Genomic DNA, 12,506 nt, shown 5'->3' on the forward strand with positions numbered 1-12,506 from the left:
TAAATTATTAAGAACAAAGAAAAATAAGGTGAATGACGTAAGAGGAGTTTGGAATATTTGGGAGAGGTGAAGCTAAGAATTGGAAGATGTGAATAATGTAATTAATGATAGAGATGAATGGATAGGAACTTTGGGGATTCTGTCGGTGGATTCATTGCAAACTTTGAAATCAGAACAAGCTGAGACACCAGATGGAAAAACCGTATTTGTCTCCATGCATTTTAGGTTATGGAAAGCATTTGAGTACATGTGCCCGGCTAGCTCAGTCGGTAGAGCATGAGACTCTTAATCTCAGGGTCGTGGGTTCGAGCCCCACGTTGGGCGACGTTGATTTTTAAACTTTGTCTCATTCCTGAGTGATTCCAGATCTCCATTCCTCCAGAAGTGTCACCGCTCAAACTGAGTCTTTCTCCTTTCTGCGTTGTTTATCTCACAGTTGTGGGTTTGTGACTGAAAACTGCCTCCAGTTCACTGGAAGGCGGGGAGTTGAGCGCTGAACTCAGCGAGAGGTTTTGTTCTCATTTATTGTGAGATTCAAACCCAGATCTGCGAGATTGTGTCAGTGGGAACAATAATCATCTCCATTGTAATTCAATCACTCCAGCCTTCCATCCGATCAAAATACCGTTTGTTCTTTCCTCCTCTCCCTCTCTATTTTCCTTGACTTAATTTTTCCAGTTAGGGTCAAAGGTCAGCAACCTGAATCATTCACTCTCTTTCCCTCTCCACAGAAGCTGTTGAAGCCGATGAGTGCTTCCAACATTTTCTGATTTGAGGTGGGATTCGCAGCAAGTACAAAACCTAGTTTTGGATCACAGTGGTTCACTTTTCTCTGACTGAATCTTACCTGTCTGAACAGTTGAAAGGTTGAGGTCTTAAATAATAAGACACCAGAATATGTCACCCTGTTTGACATGAAATGAAACAAAATGAGAATTAATCATTTCTTAAAATGCGGCTAATGCAATATATATTTTGTTGTCAATGCCAGCATTTGTTGTCCATCCCGATTTCCCTCTGAACTGGGTATTTTGCTGGGCCATTTCAGAGGGCAGTTAAGAGTCAATCACATTGCCTTTCCTCTGGAGTCCCATGGAGCCAGAAAGGAGAAGGATGGCAGATTTCCTTCTGCAAGATGTGTTTTCATGACAATCAGAAAACAAAGCTTCATTACTGAGACTAGCTTTCACTTCCGTTTCAGTTCTAGGCTGCGGTGGGATCGTGACCTGTGAGCCGGGGCCACAGGATTCATACTCCACTGATTTTACCACGATGTCACCATCTTCCCGGAAGAGTGTAAGTTTAAATGCTTCACATGGAATCAAACAACTTAATTTCACATTGAAAACAAACATTTAAAGCAGTGTACTGTTGAAATCAGTGTCGTACACTCAGGATACCGGGGAATTGACGAGATATCTATTGCTTTCATTCAAAGACAGAACAATGTGGTGAATCCTCAGCGTGAGTGATGAAGGAGCTGTGCTCCGAAAGCTCGTGATTTCAAACAAACCTCTTGCACTTTAACCTGGTGTTGTGCGAATTCTTACCGGGCACTGAAGGGCATTTCATTTACAATTCGCAAAAAGATTATTTTTATAAAATTAACAGCTTTCAGCAAATCGCACCGCAATCACATTGCGGACAATGAACAAAGAACAAAGAACAATACAGCACAGAAACAGGCCCTTCGGTCCTCCAAGCCCGTGCCGCTCCCTGGTCCAACTAGACCATTCTTTTGTATCCCTCCATTCCCACTCCGTTCATATGGCTATCTAGATAAGGCTTAAACGTTCCCAGTGTGTCCGCCTCCACCACCTTGCCTGGCAGTGCATTCCAGGCCCCCACCACCTTCTGTGTAAAATATGTCCTTCTGATATCTGTGTTAAACCTCCACCGCACCCCCTCTTCACCTTGAACCTATGACCCCTCGTGAACGTCACCACCGACCTGGGGAAAAGCTTCCCACCGTTCATCCTATCTATGCCTTTCATAATTTTATGCACCTCTGTTAAGTCTCCCCTCATCCTCCGTCTTTCCAGGGAGAACAACCCCAGTTTACCCAATCTCTCCTCATAACTAAGCCCCTCCATACCAGGCAACATCCTGGTAAACCTCCTCTGTACTCTCTCCAAAGCCTCCACGTCCTTCTGGTAGTGTGGCGACCAGAACTGGACGCAGTATTCCAGATGCAGCCGAACCAACGTTCTATACATCTGCAACTTCAGACCCCAACTTTTATACTCTATGCTCCGTCCTATAAAGGCAAGCATGCCATATGCCTTCTTCACCACCTTCTCCACCTGTGACCTCACCTTCAAGGATGTGTGGACTTGCACACCCAGGTCCCTCTGCGTATCTACACCCTTTATGGTTCTGCCATTTATCGTATAGCTCCTCCCTACATTATTTCTACAAAATGCATCACTTCGCATTCATCAGGATTGAACTCCATCTGCCATTTCTTTGCCCAAGTTTCCAGCCTATCTATATTCTTCTGTAGCTTCTGACAATGCTCCTCACTATCTGCAAGTCCTGCCAATTTTGTGCCGTCCGCAAACTTACTGATCACTGCAGTTACACCTTCTTCCAGACCGTTTATATAAATCACAAACAGCAGAGGTCCCAATACAGAGCCCTGCGGAACACCACTAGTCACAGGCCTCCAGCCGGAGGATGCAGTGAGTTACTCTGCTGGCCTCATTGCATCAGCCCCAGAGGACGATTTCTCAAGAACACAAAAAGCTCAGCGATAAAGAGGTCGGTGGCTTCACTCATCAGAGATTACCCTAGAGCACGTGACCTTTCTCCCAAATCACACACGCCCACAATTGCTCAATAATTCTGAGGAAACCTCAATTTCCGTGTTGGTTTCGTTGACAGAATTTGTTGCTTTCACTGCAATGATCTGGGTTCGATTCGCGGTTAGGGAATGTTGATTCATTGCTCTCGTGCAACACATGAATTAGGGAGAGTGGGTATTGCTTCCTGGTCGAAAACGGGAGCGATACTTGTGGCAGGTTGAACAGGAAGAAGGAAATATCTGTCCCATTCCACAATCCTGTCAATTACCCATAACAATTCATATTTACATTAGGAAGTCTTACAACACCAGGTCTATTTGGAGTCAGGAGCTTTCGGGGCGCTGATAAAATAAAGCAAATTGATTTTATTATCGGAGCAAATGAACCAGTTGGACTTTAACATGATGCTGTGAGTCTTCTTATTGTGCCCACCCCAGTCCAACGCCGGTATCCCGACATCATATTTACATTGCAATTGCTGGTACCAACTGTCAGAATGAGTGAGTTACCTTCTACTGCATTAAATTTCACTGTAGCTCACCACATTCAAAGAGTAATGTTTGTTACATACCTTATTGTGTTAAATCTGTTGAAAAACTTCAGCTTATCACAGCTCTGCTTTCATCACACTGGAAGCTAATGTGAAAAGATTAATAATTTCAAAGCTGAACAACGTGCACAAGACAGGAAGGAGAATGCGACTGTGAATAATTGGCACTGTGCATATTCCTGTATTCAGTCTATGGGAGAACCAGGAGAATGAAATCCTGGTGGTCCAGTGCTTCGGATTTGGCGCTTTGAGGGTCATATATCGGCTTCGATATGCCAAGATTTAAAGTTTTTGATAATCCATTTAACAAACCTGAGTTGTTTCCTGATCGAAAACAGCTCTGACAGAAGCAGTGGAGTTAGGTCTATATTTGTGTCCGAATTGGAAATGTCACATGGGCAACAGTTCAAGAACAAACACAGATAGTGAAGGACAGTGATAGGCTGCAACGCGCTGCCAATAGAGATGGGGATACAAGGTCAAATCTGTGTGACAATGGGGTAGATTTTATCGATTAGATTGACACAAACATCTCCTAGACCTGGATCCAAATTTCAGCCAAATCACAAGAAAACATCTCGCTAACTCAAGCGCTGAGCTCTCCGACTTCACTCAGAAACCAGGAACTCTGAGACAAAGCGGGATGCAAGCTGACCACTGAATCCCCCTCCACCACTTAATAAGACTATGCTGGATCCCGAGCATCAGTTCACAGCTGAGGGGGCATAGCTCAGTGGTAGAGCATTTGACTGCAGATCAAACGGCCCTTGGTTCAAATCCGAGTGCCCCCTTCCTTGTCTAATTGTTATCTTAGTTTCAATTGTGACTGTCTTTCGTTGGTTGCAAAGCGCGTTGTGACGTCCACCAACCGGGAAAGGCGTTACATGCATACAAATCGGTCTTTCAAACATTACCTTCAATCCCAATTATTTGGTTACCACTAAATCGCAGCAATACTGTGGGGAGGGAAAAAGTCAAGGGGCTTGCATAGTATTGTAAACGATGTGGTCATGTTGTAGTCCTCGACTATGTTTTAAAAACAGAGAATTGGCGTTGGATATATACAGCACTCGCTGACACCCTAATATAGAGTGTCTTCGTCTTAGTGGTGGAATTCGTTATTGCGTTCGACTTTAAGCAAATGGTTGGTGGCTCAGTACCATCCAGAGGCGGTGGTTGTACTTTTATTTCTCCCATAAGCATTCATTGTCGCGCAGTTCCAGCTTGTGAACCGAGGCAAGAATAAAAATATTTCTCAAGTGTTGCCGCTCGACTGTTGTCAGGTGTTGTCAACATTATTTATTTAATGACTATTCATATCATACATATCACATGGTATAACATATATTCATTTCAAATGTGCAATTAAAGTTTAGAATTAGAGTCTTGGTTGGATGTGTTTGTGTGTCAGTTCTCCGGTGAGTCCTCATCTGAGACTGGGAAACAATCTCTCAGCATTCTGTAGGTTCAATAAGATTGTCTCTCAGTCTTCTAAACTCCAGGGAATTTCAGCCCAATTTACACAGCGTCTCATCCCAGGAGAACTCTCTCATCACAGGAACCTACCCAGTGGACCGTCTCCAATGGAAGGGTAGCCTTTTGTAAAAAAAAAAAGCATTGTGGATATCAGAACTGCACCGAATATTTCACACTTGCTCCCAACAAAATCCTGCACAAATGTAAATTGGTGTTTTTATTCTTATTCAGCAATCTGCTGGCAATAAAGACCAAAATGTCATTTCCCTTCCTATTGTTTGCTGCACCACCATGCTATCTTCCTGCGTTCCTTATACAAACACACCCAAATCTCCTTCAACATAAACGCTTATATTAGGAAAGACGATGGCCTAGTGGTATTATAGCGAGACTATTAATCCAGAAACTCATCCAATGTTATGGGGTCCCGGGTTTGAATCCTGCCAAGGCACGTTGTGGAATTTGTATTCAATAAAAAACTATCTGGAATTAAGAATCTACTGATGACCATGAAAACCATTGTCGATTGTCGGAAAAAAACCATGGAGTTCGGTAATGTGCTTTAGGGAAGGAAATCTGCCGTCCCTTATCCGGCCTGGCCTACATTGATTCCAGAGCTGCAGCAAAGTGTTTGACCCTAACTGTCCCAGGGCAACCAGGATGGGCAATAAATGCTGGCCAGCCAGCGACGCCCATTTCTAATTAATTACAGAAGAACTAGGTCATCTTTCCAAACATTGTCTGCTCTTTCTCAGTTTATGAACAAGAGAATATCTTTTTGGGCAACATGGTGGCACTGATGCCTCACAGCGCCAGGGGCCCGGTTTCAATTCCCGGCATTGGTTACTGTCTGTGCAGAGTCTGCATGCTTTCCCCGTGTTGCGTGGGTTTCCTGCGCGTGCTCCTTCTTACTCCCACAGAGTGAAAGATGTGCTGGTTAGGTACATTGGCCATGCTAAATTAGCTGTCAATTTACCCGAGAAGGTGCCGGTTCTGCCGACGACGTAATTGTCACAGAACTTCATTGCGGTGTTAATGTAAGCTCAATTGTGGCACTAATAAATAAACTTTAAACTGTCCAACCTTACACCCGATCTGCTGCCAACACTGAGCTATGGAGCCAATTCCTGCGCCCAGCGCGGAATTGGTGTATCATTATCGGTGGAGCGAAAAGGGGGTTGAATATTCAGGTGCGTGATATTTGGTGGATGTGGAAATATCCGAGGTGGAGAACAAGGAGTTAATCGAGGAGACTTGAAAGAGGAAGAATTTGACATGAGTGTCAGTGGCTTTTGTGATAAATGTCTGCCGTCTTATTCTTCTTCAGAGTTTATTGTTATTGTTACATCTCTGATTTTTCCAGCTCTGATAAAATTTATCCAGCTGCGGATTAATCTTGTTTCTCCCTCAACAGACACTGTGAGGCGTGTTTTCGTTTAATACTTGCCTCGGACTCTAACGCGGAACATGGCGCCGAAACCTGACCACGGCACGCCAGGAAAGCTAATATCAGAGATTTGAAATTCGTTAATAACCATCTCTGTCTCCACCGCTTCATTTCAGGTCACTTTCGCTACTGACATTGTCACACAGTCATTCCAACATTTTATAACCAACTGAAACAAATTATGTCTTCTTCCTTCATGTTCAAATACTTTCGACTCGAGAAACTCGGTACGTGCTGAGCAAAGTGCCGTTTAGTTAACAGTTTATCATCAATTCCGGGCTATAGCGGTGGAAACATTGACTATGAACCACTAGGCCACACAGGCTCCACTATCACTGGCTCAGTGTTTCCTTGTCCACCATTCCTGGTGTCATGTAATCCATCCTCCCTTGTGCTCGATCACAGAAATTCTTTTTTTTTAATTTCACTGAGTGATTCCTGACTTTTCAATCAGAAAATACTCGGAATACTCAGCAGGTCAGTTCATGTTTAGTGACAAACACGCAAATAATTCCACTAATCGAATCCCTCTGAAATTAAAACCGTTTGGATTTTTTTCTGTGAAGGCAAAATACTGCAGATGCTGGAACCGGAAACAAAAATAGAAAAATGCTGGAAAATCTCAGCAGGTCTGACAGCATCTTGGAGAGAGAGAATAGAGCCAACGTTTCGAGTCTGGAGCTCTGACGAAGGGTCATCCAGGCTTGAAACGTTGGCTCTATTCTCTCTCCACAGATGCGGTCAGGTCTGTTTCGATCGTCCAACCGTTTCTCTTTATGATGAAAGTGTTTCTGCAGGGATAAAACTGGGGACCTTTCGCGTGTGAGGCGAATGTGACAATCACAACACCACAGAAACATTGCGAAGCAATGATTCAAGGAAACTGGTTCCAAAACCCGTCAATTGCCAACAATAATTTACATTTGAGTTGCATGGAATTCGTGAGACAACAAAGGTATTTCGTAAATTTAATTAACTGGACATATAAGAACATAAGAACATAAGAAATAGGAGCAGGAGTAGGCCATCTAGCCCCTCGAGCCTGCCCCGCCATTCAATAAGATCATGGCTGATCTGACGTGGATCAGTACCACTTACCCGCCTGATCCCCATAACCCTTAATTCCCTTACCGATCAGGAATCCATCCATCCGCGCTTTAAACATATTCAGCGAGGTAGCCTCCACCACCTCAGTGGGCAGAGAATTCCAGAGATTCACCACCCTCTGGGAGAAGAAGTTCCTCCTCAACTCTGTCTTAAACCGACCCCCCTTTATTTTGAGGCTGTGTCCTCTAGTTTTAACTTCCTTACTAAGTGGAAAGAATCTCTCCGCCTCCACCCTATCCAGCCCCCGCATTATCTTATAAGTCTCCATAAGATCCCCCCTCATCCTTCTAAACTCCAACGAGTACAAACCCAATCTCCTCAGCCTCTCCTCATAATCCAAACCCCTCATCTCCGGTATCAACCTGGTGAACCTTCTCTGCACTCCCTCCAATGCCAATATATCCTTCCTCATATAAGGGGACCAATACTGCACACAGTATTCCAGCTGCGGCCTCACCAATGCCCTGTACAGATGCATCAAGACATCCCTGCTTTTATATTCTATCCCCCTTGCAATATAGGCCAACATCCCATTTGCCTTCTTGATCACCTGTTGTACCTGCAGACTGGGCTTTTGCGTCTCATGCACAAGGACCCCCAGGTCCCTTTGCACGGTAGCATGTTTTAATTTGTTTCCATTGAGATAGTAATCCCATTTGTTATTATTTCCTCCAAAGTGTATAACCTCGCATTTATCAACGTTATACTCCATTTGCCATATCCTCGCCCACTCACTCAGCCTGTCCAAATCTCTGCAGATCTTCTCCGTCCTCCACACGATTGACTTTTCCACTTATCTTTGTGTCGTCTGCAAACTTCGTTACCCTACACTCCGTCCCCTCCTCCAGATCATCTATATAAATGGTAAACAGTTGCGGCCCGAGTACCGATCCCTGCGGCACGCCACTAGTTACCTTCCTCCAACCGGAAAAACACCCATTTATCCCGACTCTTTGCTTCCTGTCGGATAGCCAGTCCCCAATCCACTTTAACACACTACCCCCAACTCCGTGTGCCCTAATCTTCTTCAGCAGCCTTTTATGGGGCACCTTATCAAACGCCTTTTGGAAATCCAAAAACACCGCATCCACCGGTTCTCCTCCATCAACCGCCCTAGTCACATCTTCATAAAAATCCAACATGTTCGTCAAGCACGACTTTCCCCTCATGAATCCATGCTGCGTCTGATTGATCGAACCATTTCTATCCAGATGCCCTGCTATCTCCTCTTTAATAATGGATTCCAGCATTTTCCCTACTACAGACGTTAAGCTGACCGGCCTATAGTTACCCGCCTTTTGTCTCCTTCCTTTTTTAAACAGCGGCGTAACATTAGCCGTTTTCCAATCAACCGGCACTACCCCAGAATGCAACGAGTTTTGATAAATAATCACTAACGCATCCACTATTACCTCTGACATTTCTTTCAATACCCTGGGATGCATTCCATCCGGACCCGGGGACTTGTCCACCTTCAGTCCCATTAGTTTACCCAGCACTGCCTCTCTGGTAACATTAATTGTATTAAGTATTTCTCCTGCTGCCAACCCTCTATCGTTAATATTTGGCAAACTATTTGTGTCCTCCACCGTGAAGACCGACACAAAAAACTTATTTAAAGACTCAGCCATATCCTCATTTCCCACTATTAACTCCCCCCTCTCGTCCTCCAAGGGTCCAACATTCACTCTAGCCACTCTATTCCTTTTTATATATTTATAAAAACTTTTACTATCATTTTTTATATTAATTGCTAGCCTAGCTTCATAGTCTATCCTTCCTTTCTTTATCGCTTTCTTAGTCTCTCTTTGTTGTTTCTTAAATTTTTCCCAATCACTTGTTTCTCCACTGTTTTTGGCCACTCTGTACGCAGCTGTTTTTATTTTAATACTCTCCTTTATTTCCTTCGTTATCCACGGCTGGTTCTCCCTTTTCTTACAATCCTTGTTTTTTGCTGGAATATATTTTTGCTGAGAACTGAAAAGGATCTCCTTAAAAATCCTCCACTGTTCCTCAGCTATCCTACCTGCCAGCCTGCTCTCCCAGTCTACCTTAGCCAATTCATCCCTCATCCTATCATATTTCCCTCTGTTCAAACAGAGGACACTGGTTTGGGACCAAACTTTCTCCTCTTCCATCTGAATCAGAAATTCGACCATATTGTGGTCACTAGACCCAAGAGGGTCCTTCACAATAAGATCCTTAATTCTACCTCCCTCGTTACACAATACCAGATCCAAAATAGCTCGTTCCCTCGTCGGTTCCGTAACATGCTGTTCAAGGAAACTATCCCGACAGCATTCTAAGAACTCTTCCTCCATTCCACCCTTACCGACTTGAGTCTGCCAGTCAATGTGCATGTTGAAGTCCCCCATGATTATTGCCGTTCCGTTTTTACACGCATCCCTTATCTGCTTGTTTATAGCCCTCCCTACCTCAACATTATTATTTGGGGGCCTATATACCACACCTACTAGTGTCTTTCTCCCTCTACTATTCCTCATCTCTACCCATAATGATTCCACGTTTTGTTCCTCAGAGCCTATGTCATCCCTCAGTACTACCCTGATATTATCTCTTATTAATAGCGCGACCCCACCACCTTTTCCTTCCTGTCTATTCTTCCTAAACGCCTGATACCCCTGGATATTCATCTCCCAGTCCTGGTCACCTTTCAGCCACGTTTCTGTAATGGCCACTAGATCGTACCCACTTGTGCTGATTTGCACCATCAACTCATTTACCTTGTTCCGAATGCTTCGTGCATTCAGGCAAAGTGTCCTTATTCCAGCTTTTATCTGGACCCGCTTTGATGAGTCGCGAACACCCTCTCCCTCTACTCCCTTATCTAAATTACCGCCTTCATTCACTTGCACCCTCTCCTCTACCATTAATTTTGTAATTCCCCTTACCCCTGCATCCTCCCCCCCATCAATTAGTTCCTTGATCCTAGTCAACTCTTCTAGCTCCCCTCCCTCCAACCTATCTAGTTTAAATTCTCCCCAGTAGCCTTAGCCAACCTACCGGCCAGGATATTGGTCCCCGTGTGATTCAAGTTCCACCCGTTTTTTGTATACAGATCACCCCTGCCCCTAAAGAGGTCCCAATGGTCCAGGAACCTGAATCCCTGCGCCCTGCACCAGTCCCTCAGCCACACATTCATCCTCCACCTCACTCCATTCCTGCCCTCACCTTCCCGTGGCACAGGCAGTAATCCTGAGATTACTACCTTTGCTTTCCTCTTTCTCAGCTGTCTCCCTAATTCCCTGTACTCCCTTTTCATGACCCCTTCTCCCTTCCTACCCACATCAGCGGTACCAATATGTACCGCTACCTCAGGCTCCTCTCCCTCCCACCTCCCTCCCACCTCGCCCATTTCTAATTAATTACAGAAGAACTAGGTCATCTTTCCAAACATTGTCTGCTCTTTCTCAGTTTATGAACAAGAGAATATCTTTTTGGGCAACATGGTGGCACTGATGCCTCACAGCGCCAGGGGCCCGGTTTGAATTTGATGATACATTGATAGCACTGGAGGCAGTGGTGACAGTCATCGTGCTGTGGTGTGGGACTAATATTATGTAAGGGTGAATGTTGAAAAAAGTACTATATGTAACTAAGTATGCACTAAAATAAGTATGTATACATGTTATAGCATGACAATAAACTCTTTGTTTCATTTATTTTGTATTTATTTGCATGTAGCACAAGTCCGGGGGTGAAGCTCCTCTATTTATAGGTATTTGTTAGATTAATTCACCCACGGGGTCTAGTTATGAAAATTTGTTCACCCTTAAAAGGGTTAAACCAATTTTTTTTTGTTTTCGGGCCCCCCTCCCTTCCGGGCCCCTGGGTTTAAGCCTACTCAGCCTAATGGTTAATCCGCTACTGGGAGTGAACACATTTTTAAAACCGTCACACAGTCTGTTTACTTACTTTATAAATCTACATGATAAATGTACAGAAGATGGTAAAGGCTTAAAGTTGCGAGATGAAATTGACCCTTTCTGTTATTTGTGAGTGGAGACAGCTTATTGTCTGAGCTTCCGTACGTTCCAATGTGGAAGATGATCAAGTATTTTCTTTGATCAACATTTAACGAGACAGCGGATTCACTCAATGGTGGGTTCCAGTTCTATATCTGCGATCACAACATCAATTCAGGTCACTTCTTGTGAACCCAATATTTCTAATAGGTTGGACATTTAATCTAATTTACTTCATTTTACATTTCATTATTTTCATGTCAGATCTATTTCCACCAGAGGCAAGTCTCTCTTTCAAAATGTTCTGTTCAGGTAGAACATAAGTGATTTCTTCATCCAATGGCAACAACGATTACTGTTCGCTGCAGTATGAAAGCGGCAATGAGGTGAAACAGTCACACAAGCTGCTCATGTGTTACTCTCAATTACCAAAATTTATCAAACTCATCACTGCGGCTCCTGTGTCATCACTATACAGTACACCCACCTGTTCCCTATTATCCACAGCTCACGTGACTGCTTCAAAGATCTTGTGAATGGTCTCATTCTGTGGTATAAATATTATGTGATATTCTGCTTTCCTCACGCTCAGGCCGTGGACCGCAAAGTGCAGGCTCATTTATCTCTCCTGAATTGTACGCGATCACAGCCCTTTCCTGTTGTCATGTTTCCCAGCTCCTGGATTTCACCTATTTAAAACTTCCGACATTTCCAAACATTATCCGTTTAAATGAAAGGTTATGGAGGTGTAAAAAGAGAATCCTTTCCCTGTGCGCACATGCTGCCTGGCTTCCTGAGTGTTTCCAGCGCTTTCAGACTGATCAGATTTAGATGACAATATAAGTATCTGTATTTGAACAGCTTTCGCATCCGCAGCTCGTTGGTCTTGGGGTATGATTCTCGCTTTATTTGTCGCGATTCGCAAGGCTGCGAGAAATCCCGGGTTCCAATTCCGGGCGAGCCCCGTTGTTGTTTGCGATGGCCAAGTTTTGTTCATTTCTTTGCCGTGCACACGGCAGGATGCGTTTACCCGCAGTTTGGTTTGAGAACCTGACAATGCAGGCAATCCAACAACCCAACGCACTCACAACTAATTCAAGACGTTTTCAAAAGTTCGCTATTCTTGTGGACATTCT

At 44.1% G+C, this 12,506-nt stretch overlaps 2 non-coding genes across 2 annotated transcripts; both read left to right on the forward strand.

Annotated features, from left to right (window-relative positions):
- Window positions 1–251: 251 nt before the first annotated feature.
- trnak-cuu (transfer RNA lysine (anticodon CUU)) lies at window positions 252–324 on the forward strand. The gene has a single exon. It is a non-coding gene; the product is annotated as a tRNA-Lys (tRNA).
- Window positions 325–4,073: 3,749 nt separating this feature from the next.
- Window positions 4,074–4,145, forward strand: trnac-gca (transfer RNA cysteine (anticodon GCA)). Its single transcript has one exon. It is a non-coding gene; the product is annotated as a tRNA-Cys (tRNA).
- The last annotated feature ends 8,361 nt before the right edge of the window (window positions 4,146–12,506 follow it).

The sequence above is a fragment of the Mustelus asterias genome, unplaced genomic scaffold (genome assembly GCF_964213995.1).
Source record: "Mustelus asterias unplaced genomic scaffold, sMusAst1.hap1.1 HAP1_SCAFFOLD_935, whole genome shotgun sequence".
Classification (NCBI taxonomy): Eukaryota; Metazoa; Chordata; class Chondrichthyes; order Carcharhiniformes; family Triakidae; genus Mustelus; species Mustelus asterias.